Source organism: Eriocheir sinensis, chromosome 2 (assembly GCF_024679095.1).
Source record: "Eriocheir sinensis breed Jianghai 21 chromosome 2, ASM2467909v1, whole genome shotgun sequence".
In the NCBI taxonomy this organism is placed as follows: Eukaryota; Metazoa; Arthropoda; class Malacostraca; order Decapoda; family Varunidae; genus Eriocheir; species Eriocheir sinensis.
The window spans coordinates 9,124,314-9,143,693 of NC_066510.1; the positions used below are offsets into that span (position 1 = coordinate 9,124,314).

At 38.5% G+C, this 19,380-nt stretch overlaps 1 pseudogene; it reads right to left on the bottom strand.

The window, feature by feature from the left end:
- Positions 1-319: 319 nt before the first annotated feature.
- Positions 320-19,380, bottom strand: part of LOC126998137 (EARP-interacting protein homolog) — a 43,183-nt pseudogene continuing 24,122 nt past the window's right edge.

The window sequence follows — 19,380 nt, forward strand, 5'->3', positions numbered from 1 at the left end:
GACATCTGAAGAGGATTGATGATGCTTCTTTCCTCATCCAGATAGATCATATGTGACATCTTGGGTCAATTAACAGCTTTGCCAGCTACCACAAGTGTGAGCGGCATTACCTTTCCTTTATGTCCACAGTGGAGCTGGGGTGTCAAGTTAACTGCCACAGAAGCAACCTCTGGCACAATACTTTTAGCTCATCAGTGGTTTAGTTGGTTTGTTGCCCAACTTCTATTCTGAAGGCAATGGTTCAATTCCCAGCACTCTGGCTAACATTTTTAGATTTTTCAGTCCATTATTTTAGTTTCTATGATACAATAAAAAATACTTTGTCTGTAATTTTATTATGTATTACTGGTGTGGGATTGAATAAATTATATTTACTGCAATTATGTAGCACTTACATGAACTGCTTGTACTTCACACTCCTGGGAACTTTATTGATAACTAGCCTACCATCATAACTAAGGGAGGCAAATGTCCAAAAGTCAGCAGCAGACCACTCCACTGCATACACTGAATCTTCATGGTCATCATAAGTCTGGATCACACCTTCCTCAGTGCCTTCCACCCTGAAAATTTTAATTTAGCCACATTACACTTAGAGGCATACCTATGATAAATAGAAGAGTATATGGAGAGAACAGAAAGCTGCTCAATGGAATGAATTAGGTAAATCAGCTTAAGTATAAATGGTTGATCCTCTCTGAGCAATATATACGTAAAGCTTTATATATGTAAGCATAAAAATACGAGGCATAGATTTATACACTCCTCTTGCTATGTAGGGTAGGATCTCACCAATCATATAAGTTGATGCCTGAAAAGTGCTGTTATTAACAAAAATGTTATTTATGTATCTAAAGTACTTGAAAAAATGATTAATGGGTACCGCTGTCTCTGGAAGTTAATCTCTTTCCCATATTAACCTTTCCTACTACTACTTTTTCAGCTGGTGATAAAAAATCTTAGTTGAATAATTATGAGGCTTTAACATGACAGGTCTATCTGAATGAGGAATGCAGTGTCCTCAACCTCCCCGAGCTGGCTGACTTTCTTTTTCTCTCTCCCCTGTTTATGCTTCTTTCTCTGGGTAACTGGGGGATTAATCCTCCCAGGGGTGACGGGTCCTACATCCTTGCCCTATGGTGAGCAGTCAGTCCAGCCCCTGATCTGAGCTGGTTGGGGGAGGGATTTCCACCCCCTCTACCTATAAAAAAAAAACTGTACCTCTGCCAAAAACAAAATAAAAAGTAGAGGTTGGGGTCATGGTGCGAGCCTTGACCTCGATCTAGTCTTGCTGGGGGACCCAACTGCACAGCAAGCTTCCCCAATGCATCTGCATCTGGGGAGCCTGCCGTCAGTGACGGGTGCAAGGCAAAGCCTATATATATAAACTAATTGTTAACTTTCTTGTGCCATTGGATTTGAAGTGATAATTGCCCGTGGTTTAGTTGCTTCTCAACAGGCAGCCTGTGAGCATGACTGTCCTCCCTTTAAATTGTTTTTTTCAGAGTCGGTAAACTTCGCTATTTATTTGCATTTCTTGATATTTTTTTCTTTCATAAGGCAGAATAATCTCCATCAAAAACAACAATATATAATAATGCCAGGAAAAAAAGAATACTCGTGGGTGAAATCGATAACATAGTAAAAACATTTTGTCGCACGGGCCCCCTTGGCCCCCTAGGGAGCCCCAGATGGACGTCGCAGTGGAAAGAGAAACTTATTAAACTTTTGGTGTATGAAAGGGTTAAAAAAAGTCCAACATAATGTATTTACCTATTTGTGGTTTACAGGGCCTGAGCTAAGTTCGGATAGTCCTGTCTCCTTGTCTATATTTGTTCAACCTTTCCATCATTTGATGGACACTCCCCGCCTCCACAATCTCCTCCTTATAGACCATTCCACTCATCTACACTTCTGTATGGGGAAACTGTACTTCCTTTTATCCTTCAGACATGTTCCCTTTTCAGTTTCTCAGCCCCCTCTTCCCTTCTGCCACAACCAGGTCACTTCTGTCCAGTTTGTCCAATCCACTAGTAAATTTATACAAAGGTATTAAGTTTCCTCTTTGTCTCCTCTCCTCAAGCATTGTCAATTCCATTTCCTCCAATCTGTTCTCATGGCAGGCTCGCAACTCCGTTACTAATTTGGTCGCTATCCTCTGTATCCTTTCCAGCTTATATCTTTTTCCTGAAGGGGAACCAAACCAATGCTGTATATTCCAAACTTGGTCTCTTGATTTCCATTATGATTTTTTTCATCATATCCTTATACATGCAAAACATTAGAATGGCATTTCATTGCATGTATAAGGATATGATGAAAAAATCATGGAAATCAAAGACCAAGTTTGGAATATGCAACATTGAATCAGAAAAGATATAAAGCTGAAAGGATACGAAGATAATGATCAAGGCATTGAGTTGTGAGCCTATGAAAAGGAAAATAATGAAGGATGAACAAAGAGAATCTTTGATGTGAAGAGAACTAAATGAATAAATACAGTTGTTCAGAATCAAATGAGAATGAAATGGAATGAAGAAACAAGTTCAGACAATAAAAATAAATGAAAAAATATATTATAGGTCTAGCTTGAATCTTTGACCCCCCCCAAAAAATTGACACGATTTTGAAAGATATTTTTTCATTTTTGGTGAATTTTTAAAAGTTTTTGACACAATTTGAGTCAAAAGCTCAGATGTAGATGATTCCATTTTGACACGAATCATGTCATGGTGCGTGAAAGGGTTAATGTTATGGCTTGGGGGGGAAAAAAAAAAAAAAAAATGGACACTTACTTTTCTTTGTCCTCTCGGCTGGTGTCTTCCTGATCCACCATGGTGCCAAAGGGCTGAGAGGCAATGGATGGCAAGTTGGACAATATTATTCGCTGGTCACTGGAGCAAGTTAATACCAGCTGATCATAAGAAGCATTGTATCGCACGCTCCAAACCCTGCACAGAAAAGACATTCACATATGAGTATTCCATGACTTTAGATGACCATTAGATAAGCATTAATAGGGCAAGTTGAAGTGATGCCATCTCTAAGCCCTTTCAGAATCTTGCATACGTCTAAATAACTTTTTCCACTGGTAGCTAACGAGAAAATGTTATAAATACCACAAATTAAAGGCTAAATTCTTTTTAAATATTTCCTATATTCTTATTTTATTTCCAGGGAATGATTTATTTTCACAGGTGCCTTGATACTTCCTCAAGAAAGATTTTTATATCAAAGGTTGGTGAAAAGACTGAAAATAGTGACTTCCATATTGCCACTAAAAGATGAAAAAAGTCAAAAGTTGCTTGAATCATTTAAATAAATTGTCAGCATTGGATTAAAGGGAGTTGTAATTATAATCTTTAGCTTAACCTTATTCTTAAATGCACTGTGTCTTAAGTACCCTGACACAATGGTCAGTGTCATGTTACCTGGCACATTTTATCCAAGAAATTTGATATCCAGGAAATCAAGGCCTAGGAAATCGAGGGTCGATTGCAGTTCTATCTAATGTACACCTGTCCCCCTTATTCATGGGCTCACTTCGTGGATTCACGCATTTGCAGAGCAAAGGAATTTTAGTGGCATCACTTCAAACATTCTTGGTTTGCCTATGGAGGATTCAGCCGTTGCTAAGGAAAGGACAATGTATACAGGGATAAAGCAGCATAAAATATCACACTAATGTCATTCATCAGCTATACATACTATAAACTGAACTGTATTTTATGTAAACTTCTTGCAAATACGTAGTCATTAAATCTCACTTCACTGTTAGGTAGTCACCTAAAAATCCCTGCCATTTTCTTTTTCAACATCAGGTGCTTAAGCATGTCGTACCATGCCAATTATTTACTATAGTCTGTTCAGAGCATGAAGTCGGTTCAAGGTGTGGCAGATTCCTGAATTCCCATGAGTGCGGTGCTGCCAGTTCGACCGCCAATTATCAGATTAGCACCGTCTCTCTACCTACCCACCCACAACCCACCTGTTTATCTCTCTCCCTCTCGACCTGGGGGAGGGACCTAAGGGGACACGCCGACCACCACCAAAATGTGGCAACATGGGAAAAAATCGTTGCCACATGTCATAGAATTTATACAAATCGTTGTTATAATCCTAAACATCGACACTCATTGTACTATGTAACTTCCTTTACTATATACAGAATATATAAAATATCACTTTCAAATAGCACATGGATGGGAAATAAGAGAGAGACGCATGTACGAAGGTTGATTTGGCAGCATGGCTAGAGGTAAACGACAATACCAGCTCCACCCTGAATCGACTTCATGCTCTGAACAGACTATAATGGATAAGTCTTCCTATAATATGCAGGCAATAAAAATATGAAAGAGGTAATAAACACTGGACCATAACTACAAGCAGCTGTTCAGTTGATTGTAAACAAACAGATGACATGTTGGTGTGGTGCTGCAGGACTGGGCAAGTACTGGGATTACTGGCACTGGCTATGACAGGGCACCTAATGAATGCTTCTTTTTATAATAATCAAGTAATAAAATATGAAATGGGTATTAAAAACTGGATCATAGCTACAAGCACCTGTTCAGCTTATACTTGTAAACAAACAGACGAGGTGTTGGTACAGCAGTAGGGCTGGGCAAGTGCCAGTACTGGTGCTGGCACCAACAGGCACTGGTACCTGCCTATCCCTCCCACTGCCGCACCAACACGTTTGTTTCCTTACGATCAGTTGAACTGCTGCTTGTAGTTATGATTCCATTTTTATTACCTGTTTCACATTTATATTACCTGATATTCATCAAAAGAAGCATTCATTAGTAAATAATTTTCATGGTACAATATGCTGAAGCACCTGAAGTTGGAAAAGAAAATGGCAACAGACTTTGTGGTGAATACTCAACAGTAAAGTCAAATTTTAATGACTATTTGTAAGAAGTTTACATAAATTACAGCACAGTTTATATAAGTAGTGTGTGTAGCTGATGAATGATACTGTTTGTGATATTTTATGCTGCTTTCAGGTAACAGAAATCCTTTATTAGGTACAGCTGATGTGTAAAATTGCTCAGTGATTTTTGTGAGTCGAAGCTTTTAGGGTGGGGGGGGGGGGGGGGGACTAAATGTTCATGGAAATTTCCACTTCACAGGGGTCTGTGTCCTCTAACCCCAACAAATAAGGGGGGACAGGTGTGTTGTGATCGAAAGAATAGGTTTCCAGAATAGCCTACTTACTACAAAGCATACAATTTACATTAACACCATTTCACCATCACTCATGTTCGCATCTGAGTCATGAGTGGATTCGTAACTTAAAAAAAGTTGATAATTACATGTTTTCTTGTGTTTAATGCAATTATAGTCTGAATCCACATTAAAATATGTGAGAAGTTGCATATGAAGTAGCATGTATCCAAAAACATGAGTATGTTACTGACATAAGTGACTGATGTTAACAAATCAAGACTTGGCTGCACATTACTTCATAATCTCCTAGATCATCATTTTTAACTGACGTAACATATATCAGAAGGTGAAACTTGAGTTAATAAATAAGTTTTGATTCACATTACCTGGCAATCATGTCAATTAACATTATGTTATTCTTATTCGAACATCATATGTTCAGCAGTCAGCTACCAGTGCAAATTTCCGAGGAAAAAGGGCACCTCTACTGACAAGTGTATTTTTCACCTCAATTAAAAAGAAATTTGAGTATAGGTAAATACACACACTCACTCTCCCTCCCTTCCGTTTTTTTTGTTATTTTTATCAAGAGTATATTAAGAAGAGAAAGTGGGTTAGTGATGAAGGTACAGGTGAGGAAGAATGAAAGACAGTAGGAGTGTAAAGTTGTATGGTGTAGGTTGAGACCCTCTCTCCCCCCCCCCCATCTTTTTTTTTTTTTTGGGGGGGGGGGGGGTTATGATATTAGACTACAGTGGGGCCACTCAACTAGCATTTTTTAACGAGCAATTTCAAGTCAAGTGATAGGATAGAAACAGTCCTGAGATTCATCACTAACAATCGAAGCCACAGAACTAGTGAAGATATTCCCACTGGCTGGGAGGAAACAGTGAGCAATGGCAAGTTGCATCAAGACAGCCTGACAAGTCATGCAGAGAGTTGCAGAAGGGTGAGCACCAGAGTTCAGGTGACCCATTGGCCATGAAACATTGTGCAACATTACAAAATGGAGCTGACAAGTTTTGTCAAGATAGCACTTAATGCCCCACCGACTTGTTGTTTGGGGAGTTGTGCAGTGTGTGTGTGTGTGTGTGTGGGGGGGGGGGGGAGCATTTGTGACAAAACATACATCATAGTTATAAGTGTCACCTCTTCATCTTCTTAACTTTTACAAATGTTTCGTTCAGCTATGATTGGTGTTTCTGGTAAAAGAGCTGCTGTGGAAATATTGTGAGGGAGCTGTTATGTTGGATGCCACAGTTTCACTTAGCTGATCCACTGTTCTGTTTGGCTCATCCCCTCCACCCACAGGTCAACTGAACCCAAGTATGTGACGTTGCCTATTGCCCCACTCAGCCCTGTTAACCCTCAGGGCTTTATTGGGTTTAATGACCATAAACTGCTGCTATACAAGAGGAGTTACTGAGGAAGGCTGCTGTGTATGCAAGAGGGCAGTGATGGTGGTGCCAGGTCTCATTAAGTCGACACACTTCCAACCCTTAACTCCTTTATGCAATAGAGAGCACATTCAGAGCATTTGATGGCAAGTTTTGTTGCCTTTCCCTATTGGTAGTTATGTTTATATATAAATGTAAGTTAAGTTGTTAGAAGCAGGTGAAATAGAGCAAAAAAAGCCAACTTCTGATTTTTTTTTTTTTTTTTCCCCCAGATTGGTGACTGCAGAACTAGCAATGTTTTTTCAGTCTCATTATAGCTAGACATGGGGCCCCACTGTATGTTTAACTTATCACGTAACCTATCCAACTGATGACTTATTCCCATCATTAAAGTTGAACACTCCAACTTTTCTGGAAAATGTACAACTGCTCAAAAGTGCCTGACTTATCCAAATATAGATTTATCAAAAATCACACTTATCAATGGTTTACTGGAATAGAATGTGTTATGTGCTTCGAAATACATACATAACAAGATGTGAGATATGGTGCTAAAAACAGTACAGGGTGTAAAATTAAACATTTCCAACAACCAATACTAAACCTTACCAATGAGAATGATCACTAAGTTCTTTTAGGGGTTGATCTGTATTTCTGATGTCCCAGAATTTTGTTTTGCAGTCATCTCCACATGTTGCAAGATAGTACTGCATGTTTGGGTTAAAATCCAGATCTCTGCCAAAACAGGACAAAATAATCTGGTAGTTATTACAATATCACATTATGATATTCAACAGAATTAAAATGAAGCAAATGTATCTCATGACAAACTTTTACAAACATATAGCACTGAATTGCTCACCTTACTAACTGTGTGTGTGCCCCTTCTACACACCATGTTGGTTTCATAGTTCTCATGTCCCATGCCCGTACACTGGATCCATGGTGGCTGCCACCTGAGATCCGTGCTGATGAGGGTACCAGCGACCACTCCCTAAGCTGACAGTACCTCGACCCTCAATACTTACCTTTCCTACAATCTGCAAAAATAAGCCCTTCTTTTCAAAAAATTGTATGTTGTAATATCATCATTACTACTTCAGAATGATCTTCCAAAATGAACACCAGAATAAGTAAAGGCTTCAAAACAGGCCTGATCACATTTACGTGTACATATAAATCAGCACCTTTGCTGATCTTCCAGCAGCTTCAACATCCCAGTAGAAGATATGATTGTCTATGAGTGTGACAAGACGGGAATCATTTTCTGGTGCCCACACCACGGACCATGCTTAGAACCCAGTCCTGGCACTGGGAACCAGGTATTTGGGCATCTAAATTTGAAGAACCATTGAGGCTACACAGCTTTTCTACCTGCTCACCACCAGATCTGGAAAACAGAAGATAATCAAACTCTCTCTCTCTCTCTCTCTCTCTCTCTCTCTCTCTCTCTCTCTCTCTCTCTCTCTCTCTCTCTCTCTCTCTCTCTCTCTCTCTCTCTCTCTCTCTCTCTCTCTCTCTCTCTCTCTCTCTCTCTCTCTCTCTCTCTCTCTCTCTCTCTCTCTCTCTCTCTCTCTCTCTCTCTCTCTCTCTCTCTCTCTCTCTCTCTCTCTCTCTCTCTCTCTCTCTCTCTCTCTCTCTCTCTCTCTCTCTCTCTCTCTCTCTCTCTCTCTCTCTCTCTCTCTCTCTCTGTTTATAATGTGAACAGTATGAATGTGTGTGATGATGATGATGATGATGATGATGATAATAATAATGACAGTAATAAATAGTTATTCAATCATAGCAGCTGATAAGCTGAAAATATTCATATTAGAAATACAGTTTTGAGATTAGGCACATGAGAAAACAAGTAAAAAATGGAAGGGATCAGAGTTTTGAGGTCCAAGGTATCTATGGGAATGCAAGGATGATTGTGTATGGGGGTTGGAGGAGGGGCAGAGTGCAGAGTGGTGGTGCCAGGTAGGGTGTGTCAGTCAGTTTTTAAATCATAGATTTTATCAGGCTAGGTGTGTGTAATATAAGCTTTGGTCCATAAAGTATTTATAGTAGTGTGTATGTGTGTGTGTAGAGTGTGTGTGTGTGTGTGTGTGTGTGTGTAGAGTGTGTGTGTGTGTGTGTGTGTGTGTGTGTGTGTGTGTGTGTGCGTGCGTGCGTGCGTGTGTGTATTTACCTATTTGTAGTCTGCCGGGTCCAAGCTAAGCTCTAATAGTCCCATCTCCATATCAACATTTATCCTGCCTTTCCTTCATTTGTTGGACACTGCTCGCCTCCACCACCTCTTCCCACAAGTTGTTCCGTGTGTTAACACTTCTATGTGGAAAACTATACTTTTTTTAAGTCACTCAAACAGGTTCCTTTATTAAGTTTCTTTCCATGTCCTCTCAGCCCCTGCGTTTTTGCAGTTGAGAAGAGATCATCCCTATCCACCTCATCAAACTTATTTACCAACTTATACAACACGATCAGATCTCCTCTCTCCCTTCTTTGTTCCAGTGTCGTCAAGTACATCTCCTTCAATCTGTCTTCATACGTCATATTTGAGAGTTCTGGGACCATTTTAGTTGCAATTCTCTGTATCCTTTCCAGCTTTCTGATATGTGTGTATTTACCTATTTGTAGTTTACCGGGCCCGAGCTAAGCTCTAATAGTCCCATCAACATATCTACATTCATCCAGTCTTTCCTTTATTTGTTGGATACTGCTTGCCTCCACCATCTCTTCCCGCAAGCTGTTCCATGTAGAGACTTGGAGATGCTGTCAGAAGTGTCATTTCCTAGACAAGCTCTAAACGAGCTAAACACATGTGGGCTACATATTTTTTGTGACAGTTCCGCTGAAGCGTATGGCTTTGTTGCCTACGCTCTAGATGGAGAGGGTAGAAGTACATACCTACACTCTAAGTCTAAGGTAGCTCCATTAAATAAGAGAAATTAACACAGCATCCCCACTCTAGAGCTTATGGGTATGATATTAGCTTTCAAATGCTTACCTACAATTTTAGAGGCTTATCAACACATCCAAATTCAATTTATAAATATCTGTGTGGATGCTCAGGTGGTGCTAAATTGGCTTCTAACTATGGATACTAAAGTAAAATCCAAATTCTTGAAAAATAGTGTTAGAAGCTGATGGCCTGAAGACTGAAATAAGCAGGGTTGGCGGTTTAAACCAAATAGTTTAAACCAAATGGTTTAAACCATGGTTTAAACCAATAAAAAAAAACAGTGGTTTAAACCAACTAATAAAACAATTTTTTTTCTTTTGTGTGTATCTTTGTTAGTTTCATCAGTATTGTGGTTTTAACTATATGTAAGATTTTAATTATGTACAGCAGGGTTGGCGGTTTAAACCAGGGGTGATAAACTCAAAACCCTTGGAGGGCCAATTCATGCTCTGAAGTGGTGTCATGGGGGCCAACAAGGGTAGAAAATACATTGACAAGATTGAAGCTACCGTGATACTGCGGGCCATTTATGACTATCCCGCGGGCCATGAGTTTGACACCCCTGGTTTAAACCAAAAAAAAACATCAATAAAACCAGTGTTTTTTGTGAATCTTTTTTAGTTTCATCAGGTACTGTGGTTTTAATTATATGTGGTTTTATTATTTTTTATTATGCACAGTCATTTTACTAACACCTGGAAGAAAACGTCAGTTGGTAAACTCAAATCTCCAGTCAAATGCTGTAACTCAAGAGTAACTGAAAACATAATTTTGGTATATATATATATATATATATATATATATATATATATATATATATATATATATATATATATATATATATATATATATATATATATATATCTATATATAATTAGTTTAAACCACTGTTTTTTATTAGTTTAAACCATTGTGGCTTAGTGCAGTACAGTATGTTATATGCATTTGCTCAGTAAGTTTCAGAAAACAATAAGTTTGAATAAGTATTGTACTACATTTGAATTTACACATAATTTAGCTACCAGTATTTTTTCTGTTTGCATTGTTGGAAAGGATTTTTTTTAAACAATTTATCTGCTGTTTAGTGAAGTGGCATATATATATATATATATATATATATATATATATATATATATATATATATATATATATATATATATATATATATATATATATATATATATATATATATATATATATATATATATATATATATATATATATATATATATATATATATATATATATATATATATATATATATATATATATATAGTTTAAAAAAAAAACAGGAAAGCCCTCTCTCTCTCTCTCTCTTACAACTGTTTTTGTGGCATGCAACTGGAAAATTAGAAGAGGTCATTCATGTTTTGCTACTCTTTAACATTGCAATTAAAAAGCATGTTAGAGAAGCTGCATTTTGCCTCTTACAGACTGTATGAAGATCAAATGAATATTTTGCTAAATCCATCGTTAAATCTATCTATAATTCCTTTTCAAACTCATATATGTATATACGGATAGAATTACTGGAATAAACATACTGAAAAAAAAATTTAAACCAAAAAAAAAATGGTTTAAACCATAAAAACTGGTCTAAACCAAAATAAACCTGGTTTAAACTAAAAACCTGGTTTAAACAAAAAAAAACATGGTTTAAAAAAAAAATGGTTTAAACCAAAAACCTGGTTAAAAAAAAAAACATGGTTTAAACCAAAAAAATGGTTTAAACCAAAAAAAAAGGTTTAAACCAAAAAAACAAGGTTTAAACAAAAAAATTGTTTAAACAAAAAAAAATGGTTTAAACAAAAAAAAACATGGTTTAAACAAAAAAAAACTGGTTTAAACAAAAAAAAACTGGTTTAAACCAAAAAAATGGTTTAAACCAAAGACCTGGTTTAAAAAAAACATGGTTTAAACCAAAAAAAAAAGAGGTTTAAACCAAAAAACATTGTTTAAACAAAAAAAACAGGTTTAAACAAAAAAAAAAAAGGTTTAAAAAAACTGGTTTAAACAAAAAAAACTGGTTTAAACCAAAAAAACATGGTTTAAACCAAAAAAAATACTGGTTTAAACCAAAAGAAACTGGTTTAACCCCAAAAAACATGGTTTAAACCAAAAAAAAGGTTTAAAAAAATTGGTTTAAACCAGTTTTTTTTTTTTTTAACATTGTTTTTTGCTAACCCTGGAAATAAGTAAGAAATTCAAGTTACCTGTAGCATACCACTATATCCACACTGAAGAGAACCCAGCAGATATGCTAACCAAAGGGTTATCTTATAGCAAATACCTGGATAAAATGAAGTTCTGGCTGGAGGGACCACAGTGGCTTACTAATGATTACCAACTGTGTCCTCAATACCCTTTGTTGAGCATAGCGCCTTCTCAAAAAGGCAAAATATGCACTGCTTGTACCTCTCACCTGCCTAAAGTAAATACAGGAGTAATAAATATAAATAAATACTTTTCCTTTGAGGGCTTGTTGAGGTGCACAGCTTACCTATATAAATTTCTAAATAAAATAAAGGATTGTGTTCTTAAAAAGAAAGCCTTAAAGTATTGGGTAAAGGTGGCTCAAACTGAGTGTTTCCAGAATGAACTGAATTTCTTTAACAATCCAAATAATGCAAATGAAAAAAATATTCCTCCTCTGGTATCTAACCTCAACTTATTTCTAGATGAAAGAGGCATTATAAGGTCCAAACGCAGGATAAGTAAGTGTCAATACTTCAAGTATGACATACATCACCCTGTGTTACTCCCTAAGGAGCCTTGGCATTTAAGTACCCAAAATTCACAGATATGCCTAAGCATCACATGAACCTAATTAAACCTTTTCAACATGTTGGGGTAGATTATACTGGCCATTTCTGGGTCAAAGATGAACTTAGTGATCAGTCAGTCAAGGTTTATGTTTTGGTATTCACTTGTCTTAATATTAGAGCTGTTCACTTGGAATTATTACCTGACATGTCAACAAAGAATTTTCTGTTAGCCTTTCATAGATTTTGTAACCTATATTCTATTCCCCATTACCTGTACAGTGATAATGCCAAAGCCTTCTTAAAAGGTGGCAACATTTTAGAAAACTCCCTACAATCAAAAGAAGTTCAAGAAGAACTGGAGAGAATTAACATCAAGCATGTGAGAACTCCCTTATATTCAGCATGGGTAGGCTCTGCTTGGGAAAGGTTAATAAGGGTGCTCAAGAATTGTTTGTATAAAGTAGTCGGAAGGGCCAAGTTGATATACTTTGAGATGTTAACATCCTTGTCAAGCATTCAGTTGGCCATAAATTCTAGACCCTTGACCTACTGATCCAGTTCAGAAAGCTTGGAGTTTATAACACCTAACTCCTTGAAACTTCATGGGAACCCATCTCTCGTATTGAGGGGGGATGAGGAAGTGTGGGTTGATGACCAGAGCCAGCCCTCTTTAGCAAAGACTCTTGAAGTGCAAGAAGAAGTATTAGAAAGCTTTAAAAAGTTGTGGTATGAGTTATCTACTCAGCTTAAGAGAACATAGCAGAAACCTATATCAGTCAACTTGGGAAAACAAAATTAAAATAGGAGATATCGTTCTGATTAAAGCTTTAAATAAACCCAGACCCTTCTGGTTAATGGGCACTGTCTTGCAAATTATTAAGGGATTGGATAATAAAGTAAGAACAGTCAAGGTCAAACAAGGTAATGGAGCAGTAGAATTTCATTCTATATGTAACCTTTATCCGCTGGAGCTCACTATAACTCATCCGGGTAGAGATTTGGTATATGACAAGGGGGCCTCCCACAATAATGCCGACCCCACCCAGAGTGGCGGTGATCGTGTCGGGGCGCCTCGGCCCAAAAGGAAGGCTACAGAGCGGTTTAACAAAATGCTTAGGGATAATTTAGATAACTTGTAAATATCTTGGTTGCTTCAGTACTTCACCTACTAAGGCTGAAGACTTAAGAATTAATTTTGAGTAGTAGATAGAATTATCAGGGTAAAACATGCTACACCTTCCCAGGTGAGGATTGATTAAAAAATATGCTACACCTTCCCAGGTGAGGATTGATTAAAAAATATGCTACACCTTCCCAGGTGAGGATTGATTAAAAAATATGCTACACCTTCCCAGGTGAGGATGATTAGAAAAAATGCTACACTTTCCTACAAGGTGAGGAAAGGGTAAGGGCAAGTCTATTTGGATGAGATGTGCAACGATCTCAACCCCCCTTACTTACATTTCACTCTTTTTCTCTTACTAAGATTAGTCCCCATTTCTTTTCTTTAAATAAATAAATAAATAAATAATTGAATAAATAATTACTCTAGATGGTTAATTGCAATTTGGGGAATCGCAATATCCTCTGGGGAATGTGTTAGGAATTAGGTCAGTTAACCAGGGGATTAGACAAATTAACTATTTCCCTTATAGAACTAGTCTCGAGCCGAGAGGTCAAGCCAACTATGAGTATCGTCTGAGCTCCAATAAGCCTTGGATGATACTTAAATACTTTGCTCATTGGCTCCCAGACCGAGACAGAATCACCTTATTCACTGCCTGAAGACTAAACACATTTACCATGAAAGGAATAACAATAGTTCAGTGTTTCCTTTCATGAAATAATAAATAATTGCCCTTGCGGAATTATTATTAAAGAGCAAGGATAATTTAACAAATCGAAAGCCACGCCATCTAGCGAGGGAAGTTCAAAATACCTCTTCAGACCCACGTGGTTGGCTTTCACCCCACTCCATCATCTGCTCTCAAGCATTCAACACCTCAGCACTCACGGCTCCCACATTAACTCGCGGCAGTGCTGTTTTATACTTAGTCTCGAGGACTACAGGACTCCTCTAGGACGAACTTCAAGAGACCACTTCTTTTGAAACCCTTCTAAATATAAGTGCCCTCCTACAGTGATTACAAATAGGTATTACTATCAGGCCTGTTAGGATTATCGTTGTAACGCTGGGAGGTGCTTGCGGGGAAGGCCCGGCACCCCTGCTGCATTAGTGGTAAGTGGTTTGTGTTCTTTTTGTGGAGTTGTCCTGGAGGAGTTAAGTGTCTTCTGAGAAACAACCCGTTAGATGCAGTAAATTCACTGTATCACAACATGGAATGCCTCAAGGATCGTTATTGGCACCAATATTTTTCCTGGAATATATAAATGATATGCCAGAGAAAGTAAGCAGTTATATGAGCCCGTTTGCAGATGATGCAAAACTGCTGAGATATATAAGAAACAGTAAAGACTGTGAAATTCTGCAAGAGGACCTGAATAAGATTTAGGACTGGAGTATGAAATGGGAGATGGAGTTCAATGTGAAGATATGTCATGTAATGGAAATGGGAAAGAGTGAAGGGATATCAAAATGGACATATAAAATGGGAGATGGAGAAATATTAAAAAAGTTCAAGAAGAAAGAGATCTGGGAGTGACAATACAGAATAATCAACAGCCTGAGAGTCATGTTAATAGGATATTCGGTGATATGTAAAGAATGGTAAGAAATATAGGATTAGCATTCCACAACATGGATAAGGACATGATGAAAAAGATAATAACCACTATGATTAGACCAAAATTGGAATATGCAGAAATGGTGTGGTCTCCCAATAAGAAGAAACACATAAAAAAACTAGAAAGAATACAAAGGATGGCAATGAAAATGGTTCCAGAACTGGAAGGATTGTCATATGAAGAAAGGTTAACCCCTTAACCCCAGGTGACAGACATATGTCGACATTACCTAAAAAGTCCCTCACCATGGGTGACGACATGTCGTCCTACCAATTTTTGAAAAAATGCGCCAATATTTGTGGCTTCCAGAACATTGTGGGAGTGGAAAATTCCATCATCCATCATCCCGTGCACTCTGGCCCGCTTCCCGCCACCCCAAACCACCCCCCAGGCCCCCCCCGCCCCCCTCCTTACTCTCTGTCATCCCTGTTTTGCGCCCGGCACCAACACACGACGGGCATGTACCGCTCTTGACACTCTCTCTCTCAGTACACTCACTCAGTACGAGTGACAGACAGCAATCGTGGGTGCGACAGCGAGGAATACAATGTGTAAACAGCTTGGTGTGGTAGGTATAAAAACACACAAAACACGTAACAATGCAACGCAATACGTAACCATTGGCAAACAAACAGACGGGGGAAGGAAATATACAAAAAATTTCATTTTGTTGCAAAAATTACAATAATTTATCAGTTTTAGGTGTAAACAATGACATTCCAGTGCAAACAATGTTTTTTTTTTTCTATGTTCAGTAAAGGATGTATGCTCAATTTGACACCAAAAATTATAACTTTTTCACAAAAATTTCATGCAGACAAGAAGTAAACAACACTTGGAAATCATTTTTGGGGGGTTTTCTTGGTTGAAAATGATACCACACTCATATATTATGAAAACTTTTTTTTTCAAAATTTGATGTTCTTTGGGGTGTAAACAATTACTGTTGGTATAAAAATCACCATTTGTGCATTTCTTCAATGGGTAAGGATAGCCAAACAACGGTATAACTCACATACGTCATTTTTACCTCTTCATCTCATATGTATCGCATAAACAATTCGTTGTTTATGATGTGAACAATGATGTTTGTTTGCCATCGTACCTCATATATTGCTACAATACACTTACAGTCACAAGCAATGAAATAATGTTTTTTATTTATTTTTTTTTTAATAAAAAATGTACAATAATCCACTAAATTTATATGTAAACAACCTATAAATAGCTTTTTTTTCTTTTTTCAGGCCAGCCAACTCTGCAAACAAACAGTGTTCCGCGCTAGTATCATTTCACAGAAAAACGTGTCTTTCCCCCACACGTGCCCCACTTGTTTGTGCAAACAACCAAAATTCCTTGTGTAAACAAAGTGATACTGTGTATATATGAGCCCAGTATTATATAAACAGCTTTGTGAGTGTGTGGTACATCCTGGCATGCTGGGAAGTGCCAATATATGGGGGGCAAACTACCCTTGTTTACCCCCCCCCCAAGGTTAAGTAATTTTTGGGGGCAAATATTTTCCCAAGGGCAACTTTTGCCAAATTATTCCAGGCTGCAGCACAGGACCGCTGAAATATGCCCGGGGTTTAAAGGTTAAAGGAAATGGACCTACCAAGACTGGAACAAAGAAGAGAAAGGGGAGACCTAATACAAATACAGTCAAGTCGCATATGACACGGATTCGTAAGGCGCGGTTTCCTATGACACGGTATAGTTTCAGAACCGTATGTTCAGATCATGCAGGTAAAACCATCTATGATGCGGGTCATGGTCTCCCCTGGCCAAACGAGCACAGAGTTGCCAGGTTGGATATTTTTTTCGAGGGGGAAAATCTCATGGTGGTGGTTGGGTTGGTTTTGGGGAGGATTTCTATCCCGTCTCTCTCTCTCTCTCTCTCTCTCTCTCTCTCTCTCTCTCTCTCTCTCTCTCTCTCTCTCTCTCTCTCTCTCTCTCTGCACATTTTTGTATTCAGTAAGTTACAAATTATTCTCACTATAAATATCAGAATGCTCATATACCTAAAATTTATAGATGTAGACAAGAACGTTCGCAGTCGGCTGCCGTGGCCGTCACTCAAATTCCAAGTCATAGTCATGCACTCCCCGACCACTCCACGTCTCTTCCCGTCAATCTTTTCCCCCTCCTTTGCTCCATTTTTCATGTAAAATGGACCTGGCCCAACTGTCTATTCTGGCAGGCAATAAAGAAAGTGATCTGGCTAACTAGCCTACTAAAATCTACAGCAGGCTGCTTCTGCACATGTCAGCCTGCTGGCAAACTGGCTTTTAAAAATCTAAATTGGTGTTCCCAGAGCCTTTCCTTTCTTTTGTCTTTCTCACTGCCCAGTCCAAAAGGGAAGAAATCAGAGACATGGTGTATAAAAAACTAACGAGAGAGAGAGAGAGAGAGAGAGAGAGAGAGAGAGAGAATCTTTGAAAGTGGTTGGTCACCACTAATTATTGCATTAACCCCTTCACTACGGCTGGGCCAAAACAGTGCCCCGCGCCGTATCCGGGATCGCCGCACGCGTCAAATTTCAAATGTCGCTATTGAATATAACAAGTTTTCAGCCATAAACTCAACATAATCATCATGTATTATATATGAAAAGATGCAGAATTAAATGGTGCACATAAAAACATAAATTAATTGATAATGTTGAGATGTAAGCATATATATAGAGATAAAATAACTTGTATATTGGCTAAAGCGAGCCAGGACGCAGTATGCGCGTCCTCGGATATGGTTCGGGGCATGCAAGGACGCAGTATACACGTCCTCGTGTTGAAGGGGTTAATATGCATGCCAAATAATATTTTTGTCGATTTCAGGTTGACGGGGAAAGTAAATGGTTGGGCGGGATTGGGCGTTTTTTGGGCAGAATGTTGCACCGGCGCGGCAGGTTCCCAGTCCTGACCTGACGCATGGCAAGGAGTCGGCTCACTTCTCCATACGTACTGAGTGAAAAAGTGGGTGTTGGTGGTAGCCAAGTGGATAAGGTGGTGAGCGTGGGGCAGGACTGAACAACATCAAGAGGCAGTAACGCCTACCAGTGCACTCGGGCTAAAACGAACGAAAAAAAAAAAAAAAAAAAAAAAAAGGGTGTGGGTGGGACAAAATGGCAAGGGCCAGAACCAAATTGTATTTTCTCCATAGGTTTAGTTATTCCTATGACGCGGCCATTGCTCAGAATCAATTAACGGTGCCATATGCGACTCGACTGTATATAAATTATTGATTAAAATGGAAGAAGTAGACAATGAGGATTAATACAAAGAGAAGGAAGAAACGTCAGCAACACACAAGGACACAGTAAAAATTGAGGAAAGGAAGATGCTTGAGAGACATAAAGAAATATAGCTTCCTGCAAAGTAACATAGAGGTTTGAAACAAATTAAGTGAGGAAGTAGTATCGGTGAAGGGTGTACACAACTTTAAGGAAAAACTGGACAAATACAGATATGGAGACAGAACCACACGAGCCTCAAAAAATGTACGCTGAGGGAAGGAAGTGGGTGATGAGTTCAATCCTGTTTGCTGATGACACAGTGCTCATTGCAGAAAATGCAAGTGACTTACAAAATTTGGTCAGTGTTTTTGATAGTGTCTGTAAAAGGAAAAAGCTGAAAGTAAATGTCAACAAAAGTAAAGTGATGGTTTGTGAGCGGAGTAGAAGTGAGGTTGTAGAATTTGTATGCCCATATTGAATGTGAAAAAGAATGCAAAATAATTTTGAATGGTGAAGAAATGGAGGAGGTCAATGAGTTAAGTAGGTACCTTGGATCAGTTATGTGTAAGCATGGTGGTATGGAGAGAGAGACAAGAGAAAGGGCATTGCAAGGAAGAAGGGTGGTAAGAGTCTTTGGGACGATTCATGAATGGCAGAAGTGTGAGCATGGAGGTAAAGAAGGATTTGAGAAATACAATAATAGTACCAACCCTCACATATGCAAGTGAAACATGGGCCTGGAATGAAAGTCAGAGGTCTAGAGTGCAGGCAGTGGAAATGAGATATTTGAGGAGTGCATGTGGTGTGAGTAGAATGAGTAAAGAAAGTGTGAATGAGCGTTTTGGAATGTGTCACATGGGTGAAGGGAAGAAGTGTGGAGTGGTGGAAGAAGTGAAGCGACAGACTTTAAAGTGATTTGGCCACATGGAGCGAATGGAGGAGAGTGAGATGACCAGAAGGGTGTATGTGAGTGAGATAGAGGGAGGGAATGTTAGAGGACGACCTCCAGTGAAATGGAGAGATAGGGTGCAAGAGTACGTTATGGAGAGGGGTGACAGATCCTTGAGAAACTTTGAGCAGGCAAGGAGTCTAGAGAGTCTAGATAGAGAAAGATGGAAA